Source organism: Podarcis muralis, chromosome 8, assembly GCF_964188315.1.
Source record: "Podarcis muralis chromosome 8, rPodMur119.hap1.1, whole genome shotgun sequence".
NCBI lineage: Eukaryota > Metazoa > Chordata > Lepidosauria > Squamata > Lacertidae > Podarcis > Podarcis muralis.
Window position 1 is genome coordinate 47,684,737 of NC_135662.1, and position 24,346 is coordinate 47,709,082.

A 24,346-nucleotide genomic window follows, 5' to 3' on the forward strand; every position below is an offset into this window, starting at 1 on the left:
AAGACAAATGAAAAAATATTTTCATTTGAAATATCATGACTTTCTCCAAGGAATTGAACTTTTGGAGTCGCTGAGAGTTCTCTTAGAGATCTCTGGGGAGTCCTGGGAAGTAGGGAATCAACAGAAGCTTTATTTAAAGCAATACACTAGATGCATCTTGAATGTGAATCCATTCTTGATGAGCCATTACGATAAACTTGTTATTAAACTGAAAAAGTAGTCCTTGGCAAGACTTAAGTAAAAGAGCATGAGCATGTTGAGGGGTATATATAGACATGGAGAACATCTCTTTATGCATAAGACTAAATTTGAGAAGTCTGTCACAGTCCGGTTCACGGGCGATCGAAGTCCCGGCAGGGGACGTCAGGACTCGGGGAAAGATAGCGGGGTGGGAGCAGGAACAGGGGTCCAGAAGCCAGGAGTCAGGAAGCCAAGAGTCCGAGGGTCAGGAAGCAGGGAGTAAAGAAGCCGAGGTTCAAGGATCAGGAAGCAAGAAGCCACACACAGCAAGGCAGGAGGAGTATTGCTGTGGCAAATAGCCGAAGGGAAATGCTGACCTTATATCCCTTCCCAGCTCTTGCCACCAGGTGCTGTGAGTTACCTGTGAGACCGCCCCTTGCCTCTTCAGAACAAACTTAGGAAGGCCCCAGTCCTGCAGAGTCCTATTGGTCACAGGGCCTGGCTCCTGCATACACACCTGACAAAATCCAACAAGGTCCCAAAGTGAAATTGGGCATATTTGGAGGGACTGTTAGACAAGTCAGGCATAGACATCTACAGATCAGGTTGGAGGATAAGGCTAAAAGAGACTACTAGCTATGAAGGCTCTGTTCTGCCTCCATGGTCGGAGGTGTGATATCTCTGAATACCAGTTGCTGGGAATCACGTGGGGTGAGTGCTGTTGCATTAAAGTCCTGCTTAAGGGCTTTCCATGTGTATCTGGTTGGCCTCTGTGAGAACAAGATGCTGGACTAGATGGGTCTTTGGTCTGATCCAGCAAGCCTTTGCTTATGTCCCCTTTTTAACATTGGTGTTAGTCATTTGCACAGCAAGGTAGATAGATTCAATCAAGTAGAAAGGGAGGAAAAGGCAGGTTTCAAATTGACTCGAATATTTACTCCCCACTGTGGTTTTGCTTATAGTGTCATTATAACCTTTAATTTAAAGTAGAGTGGAGTGCTGGAGGCAAGACTATTACATTTGCTTACTATGGGGGTAAGGGTTCGATGAAAGTTTATGAACGTTGTTTATGAATAAAAGAATGGAAAGAACAGGGGTGAAACGAATATTCACCAATGATCCCAAAAGCTAAATTTATTCGGATATCCATGTATCTGTTTCTCCATTAGCTAGGCTTGTAAGGAATCTATTTCTCTAAGGGTGGAAACAAACATTATATAAAAATATATAAGTATACAGTAGACCCTCAATATACAAACATTTAACTTGAGTGCATTCAGCGTTACGTGCTTAATCTTTTCTCTTTTTTTTAAGAATTAAAAAGTGGAAGGAAAGGGGGCAAAAAGGGGGAAGGAAAGACCTTGGCAATGGCCACCCGCCATTGCACCCAAAGTGTTTTGACTATATATGATTTTGGCTTTAGGCATAATCCCTGGAATATAATCCCCGTGTAAATGGTTAACTTACTGTATAATATAAAACATGGAACTTACAGTAGGTGCCTCAGCTATATTGTGAGCAGAGTTTTGTCCTGGTTTTGAAATAAAACACAAATCAAATGTTGCCTCAGGATGCTTCCCAATATAGATTAATGTTGTGAGCCACCCCATGATCGTCAGCACTCATCTCTAACATATCCAGGTTGGACTGCCTGCCTTAAAAAGAATAAGACTTCATATACATCAATTTGATTATTAGTCATCTTATTAATTTAGTAATAAGTGTTTCAGTAGGCACATTCTTTAATGTCCTGACTCAGTGGAAACATTTGATAATTACTGATTAGTTTAGCAGCTGACAACCTCTTTAATCTCTCCTGTTGGTCTCTTGATCCCATAAATTCTGAGAATAAAAAGACTGCAGTGTGTCAAATGGTCAAATCTAAGCCAGCATCCCTTGCTCTTTATATAGTTTGTTTCTTTGATATTTTCAAAACACTGTTGTTCTGGAATTGTAAAATGGACTTCCGAGGAATGATTCATATTCTTTTATTCTAATAAAATGTTTCACTTTAATTATTATCCCAATTATTACACCAGGACCTAGGTAATAAAAATTAAATTTTAAATTAGGTGAGCATCACATTCAATATAATAAAGGTTGTTTGTTTTTTATGATTTATGGCGAGAGCCAGTGTGGTGTAGTGGTTAAGAGCGGTAGTCACGTAATCTGGGTAACCGGGTTCGCGTCTCCGCTCCTCCACATGCAGCTGCTGGGTGACCTTGGGCCTAGTCACACTTCTCTGAAGTCTCTCAGCCCCACTCACCTCACAGAGTGTTTGTTGTGGGGGAGGAAGGGAAAGGAGAATGTTAGCCGCTTTGAGACTCCTGAAGGGGAGTGAAAGGCGGGATATCAAATCCAAACTCTTCTTCTTCTCTTCTTTTAAAATCACTTTAGGCTGTACTCCTATGCACGCTTATCTGAAGTCTCCCTGAGCTCAGTGGGACATCTGAGCAGATATGTTAAGGGGTTGCACTGCCGGTGAACGAAGCACCTCTATCCAAAAGGAAGTAAAACTACAGGCTGATAAGGAATTATTTGAAAGTGGTGAGTTATAATTGTCATATACTATCAAATCAATTTTAAATTAAAATCTGAGAAAGTAAAATCATGCTTTAAATTTTCCTTCTTTTTATAATGGTAGAAAAAAATATGTTTAAGCAAACACCAGTTTAAGAAGAAAAACTTTGCTGGATTGAACCAAAGGTCTATCTCAGGGGTCAGCAAACATTTTCAGCAGGGGGGCAGTCCACTGTCTCTCAGACCTTGTGGGGGACTGGACTATTTTTTTGGGGGGGGGGCTGCTTGAGTCCCGGTGGCTGCTTACCTGTGTCTTGCGAGTGGCAGGGGCTGGCGGTGGTGGCGGAGGGACGATAAGCAGTGCGCGAAAGGGCTCCAGAGAGTGGCTGCTTAAAATGGCAGCCACTCGAGAGGGGCGCTCAGCCAACTGCGGCTCTTGTGTCTTGCAAGCGGCAAGGGATGGCGGTAGCGGAGAGACCATGAGTGGCACACAAAAGGGCTCTGGAGAGGGGCTGCTTAAAATGGTGGCCGCTTGAGCGCTGCTGCTGCTGCTGGCACCAACAATGTCCAGCCCCCTTCTTCCTCTAGGCAGGGTGGGGAGAAGCCAGGAGGAGGGAGGAAGGAGGAGGCGCCGCCACTGCCGAGGGAGGGAGAGGGAAAGAACTGAGTGCTGGCGATCCACGCGGCGATTCCTGGACCGTCCGCAGGCCGGATCCAGAAGGCAATTGGGCCTGATCCAGCCCGCGGACCTTAGTTTGCCGACCCATGGCCTATCTAGTCAAGGATTTTATTCTAACAGTGGCAAACCAGATGCCTATGGGAAGCCCACAAGCAGATTTGAGTGAAACTCGCCCGACATGTTTTTTTGATGGTTATATAATGCATCTATTGTTGTCATTGAACTTTAATTAACACACGGAGCTTGTGTTTGTTTGGTCTTCCATTTTCACTCCATTGGAAGGGAACTGATCTGTGTGCGGTTACAAAAAACAATTTATGCACCGATCTGACCCTTCCCCAGGAATTTATTAACAGATCTGACTTACTCACCATCAGAGTGTTCTGGGTGCATCTTACTGCTTGGGGCCGCTGAACACAGAAGGACAGATGGATCACAGCGACATTTAGTTTTGTCAGCGTAGAAACTATCTTTTCAAAAAGATAATTGAGGCGGCCACAAAGGGATAAAGTACATAACATTTCCTTAATTACAAAATTGCCTGTGTGGATGCTGCATCTTTCAAACGCTAGAGTTTATGCAACTATGATGATTGGTTTCTTTTTTATACCTTTCAAACTGGTGTGCTTCACAATGGAAGTGCTGACGCAGCCTAACCAAATGAAGCTCGGCTCAGCCAAAATGTGTGAACACAATTATTTCAATAACTGTAGACATAGTAGCTCCAGGAATAGATTTAGACAACTGCCTTGCAGCAAAAACACCAATCATATGCCTAAGTTTGGCAGAGAAGGAAAAGCTGAAACAAGAGTCTCTTACAATAAATTGTACACCGGCTACCTTTAAGGACTTTTGGTGCAAATTCAAGAATTTCAGGAGGCAAGGGTTAGGGCACTTTGAAGATGAATTCAAGGCCTAGAGATCATTGGGTTTTAAAATTGCTTTCAGATTGCACTACTTTTGCCCCGAGTTCAGGATAAGTTGGGATTTGAACGCTGGACCATCGTCCAATTTTACATTGGCATGGCATTTGAATATGGATTGCGTTCAGTGGTGTCACTCAGCTAACAAGAAGGCTTCCCTCAGTACAATGGAGACACAAGCAATATCAGCAATTCTCCTCCCCAAAGTACCACTTTCAAAATGCTCATTAACATTTTGAATTTGAAATATCCTTCCTCAAGGTACAGTTAGGCTTGTGGGGAGGGAGTGGAGCTTCCATTGGCATTGCAACATGGCAGTGGTGGGTTGTCCTGAGAAAAGTGGTCTTTCCACACCCAATTCTTTTAAAAATTCTTTGGTTGTTTTTTTTTAAAAATGAGGTGCTGGTACTAATTACTTCATAAAAATGCCATTGATGCCAGCACAAAATTGCTGCTATGGGCAGCCACAAAAAAGATTTGTTAGTTCTCTGTGCTGGTGAGTACCGCCACACAAAAACACTGTCCACACCCATAATGAATTAAATAAATAGCCCTTAAATTTAGAAGAGCACTTTATCATTGTTCTGTCTGTCATTGTTCTGTCTGTCATGCCAGACCCCCCTCAGGCAACAACGATGAATGTTAGTCCAGATATAAATTCTTCGGGAATTACTGTGAAAGTAACCTTGACATATTTTTCATCTTAATGCCTGCTGCCTTACTATGTGAATTCTTCATTTTACATCTGCTAGGCATAGCAAACAATTCTGACCAGAGAATTGTCCACTACCTGCAAGCTGGATCTTTTGACTAAAAAATTGCAGGTTGTTTACAATTAGCAGCTTTAATCACAAATGTAAAACCATTTATTAGCCTGGGGTTTTTTGTTTCTGGTTTTTTGTGTTGCTCTATTTTGAGAAGTATATTCTTCCTGGAAGTGCAATAAAAACCTAATAATATAAATGCACACTGAAGAAGTGTGCATGCACACAAAAGCTCATACCGAAAACAAACTTAATAGGTCTCTAAGGTGCTACTGGAGAATTTTTTATTTTTTAAATTTATTTCGATTGCATCAGACCAACACGGCTACCTACCTGAATCCATAATAATATAGTAATACAGCCAAACTTGAAATGTATTTGACACGTTACTGATAAAACTGAACAATTGGCTAAGAAGATCATCCGCAGTCCCAAAGTGACCTTCTGCTTCATTTTGCTCAGTCATTGCATTTTGTTTTAAAAACGTGTGTCTCCTCTAAGGAGTAATAGAATATACTATGTCACACTGTTCCAAATCAATATATAAATGAAAGAAGTCTAATTTCCACATTCTATATTCTTATCAAGATACTGTATAAATAATCTGCATTTCTTTATCTAGTTTTTGTAATCAATTTGCCCTCCTTGATATTATGTTTCATTCATTAACATATTATGTTTCATTCATTAACTCTTAACCAACCCAACCAATATATCTGCTGCGGAACTGAAATTTACCAAAACTTTTTACAGATTTTAAAGGAAAGCAAAATCATCCCTTAAGACTCACTTGAAGTAGCAATCACCATGCACAGACCACTTATCCATCTGTTGCCTCCGATCAGAAATTCCTTTATAAAAGCCTGCAAAAAGAATGTTTACAGTGCAGGAAAACAAAATGAAAACTAACAATAAATCATTTATTTCAGTACATGAATAATACCAGGAGAAATTTTCCCCACATGTCTATGATGCAGGAAGAAATATCGGAACCAAGATCTGTTCCATGTCTGGTGGAATTTGAAGATTTCAGGATCTGTGACCTTCTAGCTAGCAGTCCAAATCTTTGATCAGCCACATCTGCCATGTTTCCCTTCTTCCCCATGTTCACCTTTGAGGAGGGAGAGCAGTATGGCTGCAGTGCACACTGCCTATTGGGAAGATTGCAGAGTGGGATGCTCACCATTGCCCTGCATTTTCAACACAGTACTGGCAGCTGTAGTCTTGCCCGTGTACTGCTTGCACCAACATGGGCAGCGGCGGCAGCAGCATGTCTCTAATGCCTGTCACCGGCCAGGGTGGTGGCTGCTGCTGAGCAGTGGCATGCTTACTTGGTGGGCCACAATGTTTGGGCCTTGTATTTGGACTGGTAGTTGTGCAGTGGCAGCAGCAATGTCCCTGCCTATCCAGGCCAAGCTGCAGGAGCAGAGCGAGCACATGCATGTCAATCAACAATGAAGCACGGCCATCCCAGCCTGCTTGCAGCAGAAAGCAGAATCAGTCAGGTGAAAGGCAAGTGAGATGTATGCATGTGATATGCAGTGAATATGAAGTGTGATTAATGTAAGTGGGCAGTGAAACAGCACTACTGATTTGATCATTGCTATCATAACTGGCCTGTGTGTGTATATATGTAAGTTTGGGCAGTGTGCAAGTGCTTGATAATGGAATAAGGGTGTTTCAAGGATATCCATTTCTGTCTGTGAAATGTGGGAGGAGATTTATTTCTTTACTTACAAAATGTATTTGTATACCACCCACTCACATAAAATCCCAAGGCAGTGCATCACACAGAATACTATAAAGACAATTCAAAATCACAAAATAATAATAATAATAATAAATGACTGGCTCAGCTAAAGAAAACAAAACAACCCAATAGACCTGTTGGCATAAAGAAAGTTTTCAAGAGACACATGAAAGTAAACCTGTGAATGCCTGCTGGGAGAAGCGTTCCACAGTGTGGAACTAGCAACGCTACATGCCTGACTTCCGGTTGAGCCTAGTCAGGCTTTGGTAACATGAGAGACAACCAACAGCACTCCCCTAGATGATCTCTGATCAAGCTGAGATGTGGTTAGTTCATTCAGTTAGCAACATTATTACCTTTGGATCTAGGAGTTTTGAAGCATTGTAATTAGTGGAACATTATCATTATCGGTTGCACAAGAAGTTTCTCTATTTCACCCTAAATTTCCATTTTTCTATTGAAATGGAAAAATAACAGTCCCCCCTCTCAAAAGTTGATTTCCCCTATTTTTTCTCTCATCACCATTTTTATCAGCCTTTAATAAGACCCTGTACAAGTTTACCAATAAACTGTTCTTGCAAGAGTTGGTGATCATGTGACATTCCTCTGCCTTGTGACATCACAAGGTCCCAACCCTTGATAGGGTTTTTTTTTGGGGGGGGGGAAACTCCGTCCTGCCAACCCTAATGTTTTGGTAATGCAAATATTGGTAACTGCTGACTGATGTGAACAGTGGTTTTGTTTTGTAAACTTCGTAGCTGTGCCGTTCCTCATCAACACTGCTGATTTATTAAAAACAAGTTATCTGTATGCCCTAAACGGCCTCAGTCCAGTATACCTGAAGGAGCATCTCCACCCCCATCATTCTGCCCGGACACTGAGGTCCAGCGCCGAGGGCCTTCTGGCGGTTCCCTCACCACGAGAAGCCAAGTTACAGGGAACCAGGCAGAGGGCCTTCTCGGTAGTGGTGCCCACCCTGTGGAATGCCCTCCCACCAGATGTCAAAGAGAAAAACAACTACCAGACTTTTGGAAGACATCTGAAGGCAGCCCTGTTTAGGGAAGCCTTTAATGTATATTAGGTTATTGTATTTTAGTGTTCTGTTGGAAGGCACCCAGAGTAGCTGGGGAAACCCAGCCAGATGGGTGGGGTATAAATAATAAATTATTATTATTATGTCTTATATCATGCATATCATGCAAATTACAAAGATCCCACAAGCCTGAAGTCTGCCTACCCCTGATGTAGCTTATTCTGTAAAGTAAGCATGAGCTGGAAGGAAGGATAGCTGCAGTATAATAGGCACTCATGGTCAGAGGGCAAATTTGCTGCAGATATCATACAGCAATAATTATGTCCACTCCTGCAACCAATTCGGGCTGACAACAGATCCTTGAGGGAGAAGGGGTCTGTCAGTTCTAATAACACCCAGCTTCATACTTTAAAGGACTCCTGCTGCGGAAACAATGGCCATTCCATGGACATATGCACAGGAAGCCATGTGGACAGTAAGAAAGATGGATGCACAAGAGATTTATGTGAAGTGGATTTAGCTTAGGCCATCTTATTCCACACAGCTTAAACTCAAACTCCAGAGAGTATAATGTTAGAGCTGATTAAAGCTTTGTCTTTCTGATGTTGATTCAGATGTGACATTAAAATTCAACGCAAAGCAAATCCATGTAAATTACACACTGGGACAAACCTGTCTTTTGAGAGAGACATTAGCCATCAGTACAACACAAGAACTCGGTGCCAAAGAAACTGGTGATGAAATTGCTGATTGCAATCCTGCCCCCCCCCCCAAAAAAAATATCAGGTCTACACTGGACTCTTTGAGAAGCATCAATAAGATAGAAGGAATTCCTTTCTAAAGGGCTGGGCTGCCTCATTTGCCTAACATGGCAGGGAAGGCATCGACTGAATACCTGACTGAATACCTGAAGGTTACAATCTTCCCTCAACAAACCTTTTTTCACAATTCAGTGAAGAATCTAATGTAGGAGTTCAAGTGTTTAGCGTGGGCAAGATGTTTTTAGTGGAGGGGAGAAAGTTGAGTGGGAGATTGTGCCCATAAACACTGCTGCCTTGGATCTTAAAACCCACCTATTAAAATTTGTGTTTTTATTATGCTAAACCCATGCTTTTAAATTATTCAAATAATGTGGAATAAATTAACTATTCTGGTGAAAGGATTATAATTCCATTAACTAATCTTGAAGCCATATCATAACTTCAATGTGGGCTGCCTGATAATGACTCACGATCGCTTTTGTCCTCCTCCTCCTCCTCCTCCTTGTTGTTGTTGTTTAGTTGTTTAGTCATGTCCGACTCTTCGTGGCCCCATGGACCAGAGCACGCCAGGCACTCCTGTCTTCCACTGCCTCCCGCAGTTTGGTCAAACTCATGCTGGTAGCTTCGAGAACACTGTCCAGCCATCTCGTCCTCTGTCGTCCCCTTCTCCTCATGCCCTCCATCTTTCCCAACATCAGGGTCTTTTCCAGGGAGTCTTCTCTTCTCATGAGGTGGCCAAAGTATTGAAGCCCCAGCTTCAGGATCTGTCCTTCCAGTGAGCACTCAGGGCTGATTTCCTCCTTACCTGGTGATTATTATTACAAAATGCAAGTCATTCTTTCTTCTCCAGCAACCTTCATTCCAATATTTCACTTTCTGGGACACAAATGCATTTTCTTCTTAGATATAATCACCTGCTTAACATCTGGCTTGGCAATTTCAGGCATGGCAGAATGGTTTGATCGGCTTGGCCTTGAGTATCTTGTCACTGATCACAAATACCAATAATGCAAACGGTAGTGAGATTAACTCCTTTCTTCTTGGTGAACAAGGTAATTTTCACAGCATCAAAATGATCATATCAGCATTCTGTTCGGGAAATGTAGGCGTCACTACACCATTCATATGCTAAGTCTACAGTATTTGATATCTGAAAAGGTTCTTCTGAAAGATAGGATCTTTCCATGTTTGTGGAGAACATAGAATTCTCAGGTGAGCAATGCTGCCATCAGGGCTCAGTAGTCAGGCACCTGCCAAGGTCCATACCCCAGGAAGGCGTTCAGTGGCCCTGCTCCTCCTCCCTACTGCCACTGCATGTTCACCTGCTCCTCCAAAAGAAGCGTGCAATGAAAGGAGTTGTAGCCCTTGCTCATCTTATCAGCTCCTAGGTGGACTGGTACAAAAGCAGCAAAAAGGAGGCGGGCCTACTGAGGGTATCTGGGCCAAGGATTGTGTGGGGGGCAGGGTAGGGAAGGGAAGGACAGTCACTCAGTGGCAGAGCACCTGCTTCACATGCAGAAGGTCCCAGGTAGGACCTACATTTTGGGGGACCTGAAGCTTGAACTGATATGATGGCCTCTTTACAACCAGCAACAAGGTCTGGGTAACCACTGTTATCTTTTTCAGTGGGGTTGTTCTATGACAGATCACCACCTTAAAAACCCCTCAAAAAAACCCTACTACATCCCTCTGGGATGGGACCCTGAAGCTGAAGCTTCATTAGTTCCATAGTAGATCTGCCCCTGGTCCCAGGTTCAGTCTCTCACTTCTCCAGAGAGAAACCAGGGAGAGGTACTGCCTGTCAATAAGCAAACAATACTGAGTTAGATGGATAGATAGATAAAATCTTTATTTGCATCAGCCACAAGCCATAGCAAAGGAATCAAATACAATCAAATACAGATATAGCTAGATGGTTGGCTATACAATCAATGGTCTGGCTCAGTACAAGGCAGCTTCTTCTGTTCCCATGCCCAGTGGTGGCTGGTGCCCATTGGGACTGGTAGGGCAGAAGGAAAGAGACCAATAGTAGGTGAATCCAGAGTCAGTGACTACCTAATTATAGTTCTGTCCTGCATCATCCTCCCTCCCCACCCCATGACTTGTAAAAGGGCAACACTGAGGCAGGGCCACCCCTTGGGCTGGTTGAAAGTAAGAACATAAGCCGCTGAAGGCTGGCAAGGGGGCAGAGTGAGATTAGTGAGGCAGTGCCCTGTTCACCCTAAAGGGTCAGCCTCCATTGCCTGTGTTACAAATAACATTGGCTCCCAATCCATTTCCAGGTCCATTCAAAGTGCTGATTTTGACTCTTGGCTTAGGGCTTGAATCCTTGAAGAATTGCCTTTCCCCATATGTGTCTATCTGTAAATTAAGATTGTTAAAAGAAGATCGCCTGTAGGTGTCCCCACCATTTGAGATGAGGAAGGTGGCAGAGAGGGGGCCTTCTCAGCTGTGGCACCTTGGCAGCTGAAGGACCTGTCCTAGCACTTCCATTATTATTATGTTAGCAACTTTTTATCAGCCTGAACTTTTAAGATGTGATTTTAATGTTGCTTTGTGCTGCTTTTGGGCTCTTAGCTTATTTTATTTGTTGTATTTATATTTTAATTCTTTTATTATTTTTATAACCTGCCTGTGAATATGATTGAAGGACAGTATAAAAATACTTGTAATTAATAAATCCTAAAATTAGCTTCACAGCTCTTCAGCCAAATATATCACTAAGACTGTAACAGACATTTTCTAGGCACATAGCACCAACTGAGAGCACTGATGCTGATTCATAGGTCTGTCCTTGATCCATCTGTGGCAATGAAGCTATTCCCTACAAAGGATCTCCCCCCGCCCTCATTTCACAGTGCCAAATGTCACAAAGCATGTTTATCATAATAACACTTGTGGTTCTCTCTCTCTCTCAACTATAGAAGTTTAGTACAATGACATTGTAAAATATCTTAACCCACTTCTGGTAAACCCAATGATGCTCAATACATAGCCCCTCTACTACCTCCCTCCATTTTAGCATATTAATTGCCTGGTAGTGTTATAAATATCTGGAACATTTTGCAGATGTGATGGCATCAGCCTTGGTATTTATGCAAAGCTATGTAGATAAACCATTCAAAAGTCTGGCATGTGTCCATTGGACAAATTGCCCAACCAATATGTGGGCAGGCAAGGTCTTCACTGAAAGCAGTGCTAACAGCCAAAATATCTCATCATGTGTGGTTTTTAAGGGCATCAGTCTCAACAGACTCTCTAACACTTCTCTGCTAATAGCATTTTTAAAGGAATAGAATTACTAAGCAGGTTTATCAGATGCCAACATTTACCATGGGAGTACCTTGCCAATGTTTAGCCTTCCCTACTTATTGTAGTAGATGTGGCCTCACACCAAATCATGGATCTATATTCTTCTATACAAGTCCTCATAGTGTGCCTTCCAAACTATGGCTGCTCCTGTATGATAGCCCTATTATTTAAGCAATAAGAATTACATATGAATTGTTTTACAGTAAACAATCTCCTGTTCCTTGTTGCTCTCTAAGCACTAGGAGCATTTTTTAAAAAGAGGTCCCATTCACTGCAATAGCAAGTATAAGGGGATTTGTCATGGAGCCTTAGCTGAAGAACATGGGTCGAAGCCCCACTTCCTTCAGGCCAAGGTCTCAGTCTTAATTAGGGATAGTGGAAGGGATTCCATTCAGTTTGCTTATGAAGCCAAATCCATCAAATCCACGTTTTCTGAAACAATATGAGAACTGAGACACAACTATCCTTCAAAATTCATTTTGAATTTTGAAGTTCTCCAACTTAACAATGTTTACAAAAATTAATAAATTAGGAGGAAATGTACATCATAACAAATATATTGGTGAAAATTATATACTAAAATGCATTATATAAGGAGGAATTGCTTGCAAAAACGTGTACATTAATCAAAACTGCATGCAAAAATATGTTTATTAGAAGAAATTCACACTAAAATGCTGAAGAATTTCCATGAAGATTCCCCCCTCCAAATATTTCTTCTTCTTCTTAACCGAGTAAGATTGTCTTCCATAAACACGGTTTTAACAACGAGTCTGTAAGTAACTGTGGAGGCCAATTCTGAATCCACACGTCCTTAAACAGTGGTTCCCAGGTGGGAATTGATCACAGTGTGGATTTGCCAAGCGTGCCTTCCTCTTAGCACGTTTCCCCCTTGCATTCTGAGTTCGAGTGTCTTCAAAGTCCATGACACCTTTGGTAAAGGCTGTTCTCCAACTGGAACGCTTGCAGGCCAGTGTTTCCCAGTTGTCGGTTTTTATACTACATTTTTTTTAGATTTTCCTTGAGACAGTCTTTAAACCTCTTTTGTTGACCACCACACTTTCCATTTTTAAGTTCGGAATAGAGTAGTTGCTTTGGAAGAAGATCATCAGGCATCCGCACAACATGACCAGTCCAACGAAGTTGATGTTGGAGAATCATTGCTTCAACACTGGTGATCTTTGCATCATCCAGTACACTGATATTAGTTCGCCTGTCTTCCCAAGTGATGTGTAAGATTTTTCGGAGACACCGTTGATGGAATCTTTTGAGAAGTTGGAGATGGCGTTTGTAAGTGGTCTATGTTTCACAAGCTATATGTGGCTGTAGAAATTTTAGATTTGAAAAATGAGAACTGGACGGAAACAAGATGGATAGATCCTTCCATTCCTAGTCCAAACCAATCCATTCCCGTGTTTGCCCTACCCCAGCATGCCTCCAATTGTTATTCTGAACCCACGGCTGGATTGTTTCTAGTCTGGCCCTGAGTCAGAACACTGAGCAGTTCCAGGCTTTGAAGCAATGTTAGAAACTCTGTTCTGCAGGCTGGACAAGCTGTGGCATGTTAGCAAGAACATTTAACCATAGTACCTTAAATTATGCAAGTGTTGGGGGAAGGTCAAAACTGGCAGGTCCCTCATGGCTCTTAGTATCTGTGTAGAAGTATGTTATGCTTAATAAGGTTCTGACCCTCATTAATCCAATAATTTCCTATTTATTTTAGATATTGAGATGTTGAGATGCTGAGACACAACTGAGTAAATATTCTTTTGAGGGCAAGGGCATTTCTTTCAGAGAAAATCTAAAGTAGCAGCTCTAGGAGGTCTAAGTTGCTGAGAAGGATCAATAACTTCAGGGTCTAAATTCGATATTCATGAAACCCAAGCAAAATTTGTTTTGTACAGGCAACTCCCCATTTACACATGTTCAAGGCATGTGTAACTACAACTGTATGCACTGCAGTGAACCCAGAAGTGGCATGAAAAGGAGCCAAAGTGGACCTTAAAAAGAATGCAAAAACAGCAAAAAAAGGGGGGACAAAAATCTAGCAATCCCACAAGTCTTTGCAAGTGCAATTTCAGGAGCCTTTGCACTGACCTTTGAGGCCTATGGAGAGTTGGGAGTTCGAGCAAGAAAGTTTGGAGGAACCGATTATTGTGGAGTTTTTGTTTTTTTTATAGGGTTTCTCCAGTCACAGTTTAATTTTAGAGGGTGCTTTCAGGCTTTTTCAATGGTGTTCCCAATATACGTGACTTCACTTAAATGTGCAGTGTCTCAGAACGCAAATGAGGAGTTGCCTGTATGCCATCCACTCCACTAATCTTGGAGAATCCACATAAATGAGCCAGTTTCAGTTCAGTGACAAATTCCTTCCATCAGGGTTTGTTAACGAAACCTATCCTTTACCATCTAAACATCCCTTGCAATTTGCAGAGCTGAAGAAAATTTGAAATGTACAAAAATAGCATAAATCCAGGTTTATGGAACCTATTTTCTAACATTTTACATTTTTATTGCTGCACTACATCTTTCCTACTGCATTAAGCTACTATTAAAATCACCCTTATTCTAATCATGCATCTTCTCTCTCCCCTTCTCCCCCCCCCCCCCCCGCTGCCTTGCATAACATTCAATAATCAGGATGTCAGGGAAAGGCTTTATAAAGTACCAACACCCTGCAGCATGAGTGTCAGCTTGTAGAATTTAGTGCCAGAGAGGTGTTTTATTCATAGCCAGACCAGCAATTGGTTTCACTATGATACATTTTGACCAGTGGATTTTTGGTTAGATTTCCGGTGTGTGTACTATTACCCAAGTACATCACTTTGCTGTTTTTGATATGGACATATGCCTATGCTGAATGCTTGAATGCCCATCTGTGCACCTGTACAAAATATTAAAGAATTAAAGTATTCATTTTTTTAAAAAAAGATTTCCAGTGTGCGATTTTTTTTTGTGGGGTATTATAATATGGATTGTATTCAGCATAGCACTAAGGTGAATGTACTGTCAGTGCAAGTATTTTTCCTTGTGTGGTGGAACTTCTCCCCCTCTCCTTCCCCTGTGTCCCCTAAATTTGTCCTGGGCAGGTTCTTCCAACCCCCAATATTCCAGAGCAGAATTTTGGGTTGCGAAGGATGTGAGTGGGAGGAGGAGAGGGGGAAATCCTCTTGCACTAGCACTCATTCTTCTGCTGGTTCAAAAAATGAGTTGAACGCTCAACACCCACCAAGAGCCCCTGAAATCACTTACAAATTGAAATTAGCAAGCACATTAATTAAAGACATATTTGTTTATGAAGGCTTCCTCTGAAATGTTCTTATTGTTCTTCTGTTTACAGAGTTTGTATTATTTTTTTACATTTTAAACTGTTTCTTGTACACCACTTCGGTAACTTTGGGTTATGAAGTGGCTTATGAATCTGCAAATAAATATGAAAAATAAAATGGGGACTCTACCACCCTGTTCAAAATGCATACCTGGCCACTGGAGTTCTCCCACCATCTGAATCAAACACTGATAGTTCAAATGTTATTAAGCTATGTTAAACTATAACAGGTTAAAGAGTAAGAAATAATATACCCAAAAAACCAACACCCCACTTATAAATATACTAGTTTCCATGCATCTAGGATCAAGTCCTTCCTTCTTCCTGCCAGCCTGCTGGTCATGCCTAGGCAGGTTCTTCTACATTCCTTTTAATCTTTTTTAATGTATAAAACATGATCACCATCAACTTGTATCACCTTTTGCTGTCTACTGGAATCTTAGGTGTCTCTTTCTGGTTGCTCCCTAGATTTCTGTCTTTCCCTCAGTGACAACCTCCCATTTAGTTCCATGTCCTCATTGTTCCAGGCAGGACAAGCAACTTTGTTCTCTGAAGCCAGCACTCATGTGTCCTTGAATGATTCCTCATTTTCTATCTATAATCGAGACATTTGTCAGGCTGTGCTTCTGAAATTTCCTAGATAAGCATGCTTTTGAAGTCCTGTATCCATCAATTCTATATTTTTAAATCTTGCCCAAGTATTCTCTATGTCTCCATCACCACTTCTGCTTTTGTTGTGAGTTCTTAATTGCTTTAAGATATGAATGCTGTGTTATTCACATGGTTGTATATCTCTATAATTTGAGTCCACTTGATTTTGCCTATAATCAAAAATGATTATATATGTGGGTGGATATATATGCATGTTATTCCAATTGTACACCAGAAAACTATTCATCACTGCAAAGTTATGATGAGGGCTCTTATTTTTATAATGGCTTCAACAATCATGTGCTTTCAAGGGACTTTTTAGAAAGGAAATAAGGATAGACATGGTAATTCATGGGAGGAGGGGACCAAGGTCTTCCCACCCCCGGACTTTCAGGCACCCTTCTGTGACTCCATGAATTTCAATAAGGCCTCACAGTCAACTTAGCTTCAGATATGATTGATCAGCAAAATGGCTTAGAAAGAGAACAGGGTGGGATTACTCCTATTTTATTAGACAAAAACTGACCATGAGTGCAAATGCATCTTCCACACATAGAAAGCTGCCTTATAGCAGGTCAGGCTACTTTACCATCTAAGTAGCAGCAGATAGCTTGGGTCTCAAGCAGAGGACTTACTTATTGCCACCACTGGACTTTCTATCTGGAAATGCCATGGCTGAACATGGCACCTTCCCTGTACACATCATGTGCTCTACGACTGAGCTTTGGATCCTCCCAACTTTAATGCCATGACTAACCTAAAATCCATCTACATGCATCTATCTCTCTTGTATAAGCACAATGTTATAATGTAACACTAACTGCAGCCTGGAATTTCAGTCAGTTCTGCCTTACTGACTTGCACAGAGACTCACGTGTAGCTTGGAAACATACATGTGTGGCTCAGTTAAAAATTACTGAATTACCATCATGCATATTGTTTTGAACAAGAGTCTAAATGTGGAATCCTATGTGTTCCAAAATAAGAACGATTGGTCTAATTTTATGCCTTAAAGTAGCAGCTGCTATTCCATCTCCCTCCTCTTTCCTTACAAGATTTTGTAAATAAGCAAGAGTTGTGAAAATATGTCTACTATTAATTGGGGATTTAGTTAACATGCGTAAATAGGGTAACCCGTGAAAATGAAGACTATAAATTGCACTAATAAAGAACATGACTCAAAGAACATATAAAATTAAAGTTCCAGCCAAAACATTCTCACTCATTTCTGAAGAAGATTTGTCTCTGACATTTACTCTTGAATTTGCAACTCAACCATGAGTGAGTTTTCAGACATGAAAATATAAGTTGATAATCAAGCAGGGGGGGGAGTGCTTCCCCCCACAACATCTACAATGCTTTGTAATGTTTTGTAGGCATAGAAGTCAAAGAAGGCAGTCTAGAGATGGACAATAAAAAGGTAAAGAGACCCCTGACCATTAGGTCCAGTCGTGACCGACTCTGGGGTTGTGGCGCTCATCTTGCTTTATTGGCCGAGGGAGCCGGCGTACAGCTTCCGGGTCATGTGGCCAGCATGACTAAGCCACTTCTGGCGAACCAGAGCAGCGCATGGAAATGCCGTTTACCTTCCCACCAGAGTGGTACCTATTTATCTACTTGCACTTTGACGTGCTTTCGAACTGCTAGGTTGGCAGGAGCAGGGACTGAGCAATGGGAGCTCACCCCGTCGCGGGGATTTGAACCACCGACCTTCTGATTGGCAAGTCCTAGGCTCTGTGGTTTAACCCACAGCGCCACCCGCATCCCAGAGATGGACAATAACCCTCCTTAAAAAAAAGAAAGCTGCTCTAGTGCTCCTGTGATTGCCTGCCAACTCCTCTGCTTCAAATCAACAAAGAAAGATTTTCACCAGGAACATGGAAACATTTGTGGAAGTAGGTTATCTATTGGCTGTGGTAAAATTATCCACACACACACAAACTTAAAGTAGTTTCTGTGCAGTATTAATCAAGGCATGGCATTATTGGCCGTGACATTATTTTTAAAATAGGCTTTTTAAAAGCAGTCAAATATTAGAGGCACCCTAGTTTGGTCTTCAAATTCTGAAAACTATGGCCCCAAACTATGTTCTCAAGTTTAAACATTTTTCCTGGCATATCTCAACCTAGAATCTTCATTATTTATGATTATTTAATATTTGAGAATGTAATAAAATTAAATGACACAGAAACTAGGAAAGCCAGAACTTTTAAAGCATTTGCTAAGTAGGCCACTTTGCCAAAAGCAATGCAAAAACTGTGGGTGTTATCATAGTCACAAAAAATAGGAGAGATACACATACATATATGGGGGGGACCTGAGGGAGTTAAATCTCTTGCATTGCAAAGATGCAGGATACTAAAAACAACAACAAAAAAACCACTGATATGAGTTGGAGAATACCTCTTTTCTGTTATGCCATTTTTAATAGATTAAAAATGGAACCTAATATAGTTAAGAGCATGTACTGACCAGAAACAACAGTGGTCTCTGGGATAATTTCACTTCATATCCATCTTCTCTTCAAACACAATATAGTTCCTTCCTGACTGATCAGCAGCCAACTAAGTGTGTAGCTTCAAGTAGCAAATATCCCCTTGTTGGTAGGGTCCTCAAAATGATGGTGGTGGTCAAGCGTTAGGCATGTTTGAAGGAGATTGATGATGATGATGATGATGATGATGATGATGATGATGATAGTTTATATACAGCCCTATACCTGGAGGTCTCAGGGCAGTTCACTTCAGGTCCAGTCATAGAACTGAAACTGCTTTGGTAATCCAGTTTAAGATTATTTATCAAAAGAAAGATGGGGATTGTGAGCCTGTTCATTCTTCTTGACTTTCAATGCCATAGACCATGGTCTCCTTTGGAGTGGCTCATGGAGGTGAGGACTGGGGACACTTTATTTCAATGGTTCTGCTCTTACATCCAGAGCTGTTTTCAGAAAGTAATTATAGGAGACCACTGTTCAATGGCATGAGAGCTTCCCTGTAGTGTTCCAATCATGTTCTCCACACTATTTAACTTCTATATGAAAATGGTGGGAGCTGTCATTAGGAGTTTTGGAGCGAAGAGTCACCAATATGTGGATGATACCCAGCTCAGTCTCTTTGTTCCATCAGACTCAGGAGAGGCAGCTGAGGTGCTATACAAGTGTTTGGAAGTGGTAATAGGTTAGATGTAGGCCAACAAATTGAAAATGAATTCTGAAAAGAGGCCTACTAAATAATTGCATTAGCAGAGCCACCACAGCATGTTCCACTAGTACAATGGGGCCTCCTCCTCCTCCTCCCATGTGCTCCCCACGCCCCACAAATCAGCTCTGGAGAGTTGGGTGAACAGCAATCAGGGTGAGGAGAGAAGATAATTCTGTCAGGAAAGTAGAAATGCTTGCACTGACTGAGCAATCTACTTAGTGATATTTTGAATTCCATGTAGAGGAATTATGTGTGCAGCAGAACTTGGAGAACTTTTACACTTTTATGGAAAGAGCAAGCTTTACGGCTCGGGAATACTCTTGGATCCAGCATTGTCATTTGAGGCTAAGGTAGCCTTGGTGGTTGAGTTTCTAGCTCGGCTCAGAATTATTGCAATGCGCTCTGTGTTGTAATGATTTGTGCTTCTTATTTCAAGCAAGAATAATAATAACAATAAATTATTGCTTTTTCATTACAGCTTTGATATGATCAAACATTGGGCCACCATATTAATGGCATAGAAGAGATCTAAACAACTGCCTTTTCTCACAAGTTTATGGCAGGTGTGTGGAGTTGCACCATGGGGATGCTCCTTGCATACTACTGGACTGGGAGGGGTGGCACAAACATGCAGGAAATAATTATATCATCATCATCAAACCTTTTATTGGCATCACAAATAATTATATTGATGGAGAAAGTACTTTTATCATTGAAAGGAAGCAAGTTTCTTTTGAAGCTTGCGAGTTGTAAAAATAATAACACCTTCTAGTTTTAAACTGGCCTGATCATTTTTTTTCTTCAGCACTCGTGGTTTTCTGAAGGTTACATTTTCCTACATCAAGATTAATCTGCCTTAGTCATGCATCCACAGTGGACTATACACTGGAGCAGCCCATCTTAGATTGCAGGATACATATATTTTCATTACGTTCCTGGAGTGTGCTTTTCCCTATTGTATGTCAAGTTAACATTGGGCATATTATGATCTTATTATGATCCATTCTTATCTATGACAGCAGATTTATTGCAATTGTCTCAGACTGACTCAGCAGGGATTAAACATCCACAATTTACTTTGAGGAAAAGTTTGATGCAGGGTTCACAGACAGATGTGATGTCTCAGAGGATCTCCTGCTAGTATCTAATGTTTTTTTTTCCAGTGAAAAGGGAGATAGAAAGTGGTCATAATACAGGACTGATTTAGAATGTATAGACCTATTAATTTCAGTCAGTGAATTTAAGCACATTCAACTTTGAATTGTATTGGGCTTGCATATTCAAGGCTTATATACTTTTGCTTATTTTTATTTTTTATAATATATATATTCAACCAGATCTATTTTCCAAATTTCAAACATCTTTATTTATTTATTTTTTAGATCTTCTGTTTTTTTTAAAATAATTTTTATTAATTTTCCAAACATGTAATAAAAACAAACAATAAAACAAAACAAAACATACAAACAAATAAACATATATAATTTCTTAAACTTATTTTCCTTCACCTTACTTCCCGGACTTCCCCATACCTCCCTTTTTCTGCATCCTTATATTTACCCTTTCTCAGCAACCCTCTATTTCATTAATTGACTCATTTTCGTTATAATTTCCTTAGACTTATGATTTACAGCTGCAATTCTCTGTTTCTTAACACCGTAACATCTCAGCACTCCTCAATTTTACAACAGTTTTTAAGATATATTTTAAATTTCTTCCAATCTTCTTCCACTGTCTCGCTCCCCTGGTCCCGAATTCTGCCGGTCATCTCTGCCATTCCCATATAGTCAATCACCTTCGCTTGCCATTCTTCCAGAGTGGGTAGCTGCTGCGTCTTCCAATACTTTGCCAGAAGAATTCTTGCCGCTGTAGTGGCATACATGAAAAAAGTTCTGTCCTTCCTTGGCACCAATTGGCCCACCATGCCCAGGAGAAAAGCCTCTGGTTTTTTAGGAAATGTCCATTTAAGGACCTTTTTAATTTCATTATAGATCATTTGCCAGTAGGCTTTAATCCTCGGGCAGGTCCACCAAAGGTGATAGAAGGTACCTTCAGTCTCATTACATTTCCAACATTTATTATTGGGCAGATGATAAATTTTTGCAAGTTTGACTGGGGTCATGTACCACCTATAGATCATTTTCACTATGTTTTCTCTCAAAGCATTACAAGCCGTAAACTTAACACCTGTGTTCCATAACTGTTCCCAATCATCAAACATAATGTCATGACCTATGTCTTGTGCCCATTTGATCATAGCTGATTTTACTGTTTCATCTTGTGTATTCCATTTCAGCAGCAAATTATACATTCTTGACAAGTTCTTAGTATTGGGTTCTAACAATTCTGTTTCTAATTTCGACCTCTCCATCTGAAAACCTATTTTCCTGTCCTGTTTAAATACCTCGTTTATCTGAAGGTAATGCAACCAATCTCGTACTTTAGACTTTAATTTGTCATAACTCTGTAGTTTAACTCTTTCACCATCTTGTTCTAAAATTTCACAATATTTTGGCCATTTGGACTCCATATTAAGTTTTTTTATCTCTTTAGCCTCCATTGGTGATAGCCACCTGGGAGTTTTACTTTCCAGTAGATCCTTATATCTTATCCATACATTGTACAATGCTTTCCTAACAATATGGTTTTTAAAGCCTTTATGCAGTTTTACCTTGTCATACCATATATATGCATGCCAACCAAATCTATTGTCATACCCTTCCAGATCCAAAATGTCTGTGTTCTCAAGAAGCAGCCATTGTTTCAACCAGCAAAACGCTGCCGATTCATAATAAAGTCTCAGGTCCGGCAGGGCAAACCCCCCTCTGTCTTTTGCATCAGTTAATATCTTAAAGTTTATTCTGGGCTTTTTGCCCTGCCAGACAAATTTTGATATGTCTTTTTGCCACCTCTTGAAACAGTCCATCTTGTCCAAGATCTGGAGTGTCTGGAATAAAAACAACATCCTAGGCAATACATTCATCTTAATGACAGCAATTCGGCCTAACAAGGAAAGTCTCAACCTTGACCATATTTCTAGATCTTTCTTCACCTCTGTCCAACATTTGTCATAATTGTCTTTAAATAAATTCACATTTTTAGAGGTCAAGTTCACACCCAGGTACTTCACCTTTTTTGTTATTACTAAACCTGTTTCACTCTGAAACTTCTCTTTTTCTGCCATTGTTAGATTTTTCTCCAACACTTTAGTTTTTTGCTTGTTCAGTTTAAATCCTGCTACTTGACCAAATATCTCGATTAGTTCTAATACTCTTTTAGTACTAGTATCTGGCTGTTGCAAAGTCAGTACTAAGTCATCTGCAAATGCCCTTAGTTTGTAATTTCTGGCTCCGACCTGAACTCCTTTAACCAATTGGTCCCCTCTAATCATGTTTAACAAAACCTCCAGGACTGTTATAAAAACATCTTTAGAAGCCAAGAACATGCTATGAGTCAATAATTTATTAATGTCTACATAAGCCATGAATCACCCATGACATTTTTATAGGCTTTATTAGTAGTAGCTATAGCTATATATTAATTAGTAGTTTGCTCTTTACCAGCAGAGCAATTTTAATGCAACCTTTCTGTGCCCAGTGCATTATTGACTTATTGATCAATATGTTCATGGAATATATCTGAATATAACATTTATCAAAGATGAATAAATCTTTAGGTAGCCAATAGTAATTGAGCTTTGTTACAATGATGTCTTATCCCCATATACTGGGAGGGTACTGCTCAGCTGCTCTAACACAAAAGACTGTTCATAACTGCCATAACTGTACCAACTGACACAACTGCCTCTGGCATATGACATCACAGAGTTCTATAGCCCTGGTGAGCATTAACCCTTTACTTAGCATTTTGAATGTTTTCATCCCACACTATCTACAGCATAGGGATGGACATGAGTGGTGCAGAGTTTTTAAAATATAAAGTGTCTCCTTCCATTATAATGTGGACATAGACTGTCATGATCTGAATAACATATATGCCTTCTTTTAACAATTTTAATTATTATTATCTCATTCCATTTATTATTTTCATTCAAAGCATGTGTGTCTCCTAATTTACTGTGGTTTCCTAGTGATGGATTTAACTTTCAGGTAATATAGTGACTGCCAAGGTGACTTAGCCTTATTTATGCTCATAATAATTGACATAGCATATACTGTATGTAGCAGCTGGGATACTGTTATCCCTAACATGAAAAATATCACAGCAATTCAACTTATTAATGGACAACTTGGTGTCAAGCACATAAAAACTATTTATGCTGGCAGATGTGCATCCCACATAACAAATGAAGACTGTCATCTGGCTGAATAAGAAATGTCAAGGAAACTTACTGATAGGTTTTCTACTGGCAGACTTCTGATAGTTCTAAGGGTTGTGAGCCTATTTGTGTCTATGGGCATATTTGGAATTTTGAGAGAGTGCTGTAGGTACCAACGCTCCATTTGCTTCTCTGTCCCCTCCCCTGAGAGAAAGTGTGTGTGTGTGTGTGTGTGTGTGTGCGCACACACACACACACACACACACACAATTTGCATCCCACTGGAGCCCAGTGGGGTATATGGGGTGTTGGGGAGGGGTAGTGCCTCTGGTGGGGGACACGTTGTACTCCTTCTGGGGTAGTTTGTATCAGGAGTTCAGCCTACACTCAAGTAGGACCCTGGCAGAGACACATGCCCGACTGGCATGTTCTCTCCCTCCTGGTTGATTGTTTGAGAGCTTCAGAAGCTTTCTTCATCCCAAACATCACAGCGACCGATGCCAACAGACATCGGCACACTTAGGGATCCGCAGAGTTTGCGCACCTTGCATGACAGACCTCAGCAAGTCAGCATTTTGGCTAATCTACTTTATTTACATATAAACACACACGGAGCACTGCAACATGGCTCCCTCTCTAGCATCAGACAGCAAAGAGAGAAAGAACAAAGGACACTTCACAGGACACAGTAACATAAACATCCTGTCTCCGTCACTTCCCACTCTGTGGAGTCAAAATATACCGTCATGTGAAAGACAAAAATCCCATGACTGCAATCATGGATCAGGAATTCTAACACCTTGCCCATCTTTGGTACCCGCTCTGCACTCACCACTCACCTATGTCTGCTAGAAGCTGTCAGCATGCAACAGTGGCCACACCCCGGGAAACAGCATCAACTGACTGGATGAGGGTAGTTGATGGTTCTCAAACACTCTGTGAGTTAGGGACTTCCCCTGCATGCGA

The 24,346-nt window shown here is 40.9% G+C and overlaps 1 long non-coding RNA gene across 1 annotated transcript; it reads right to left on the bottom strand.

Annotated features, from left to right (window-relative positions):
* Positions 1 to 590: 590 nt before the first annotated feature.
* On the bottom strand, positions 591 to 24,346 carry LOC114600727 (uncharacterized). The gene is made up of 3 exons (XR_003707638.2): positions 24,220 to 24,346; positions 5,857 to 5,929; positions 591 to 3,845 (listed from the first exon to the last, which is right to left on the bottom strand). It is a non-coding gene; the product is annotated as an uncharacterized LOC114600727 (long non-coding RNA).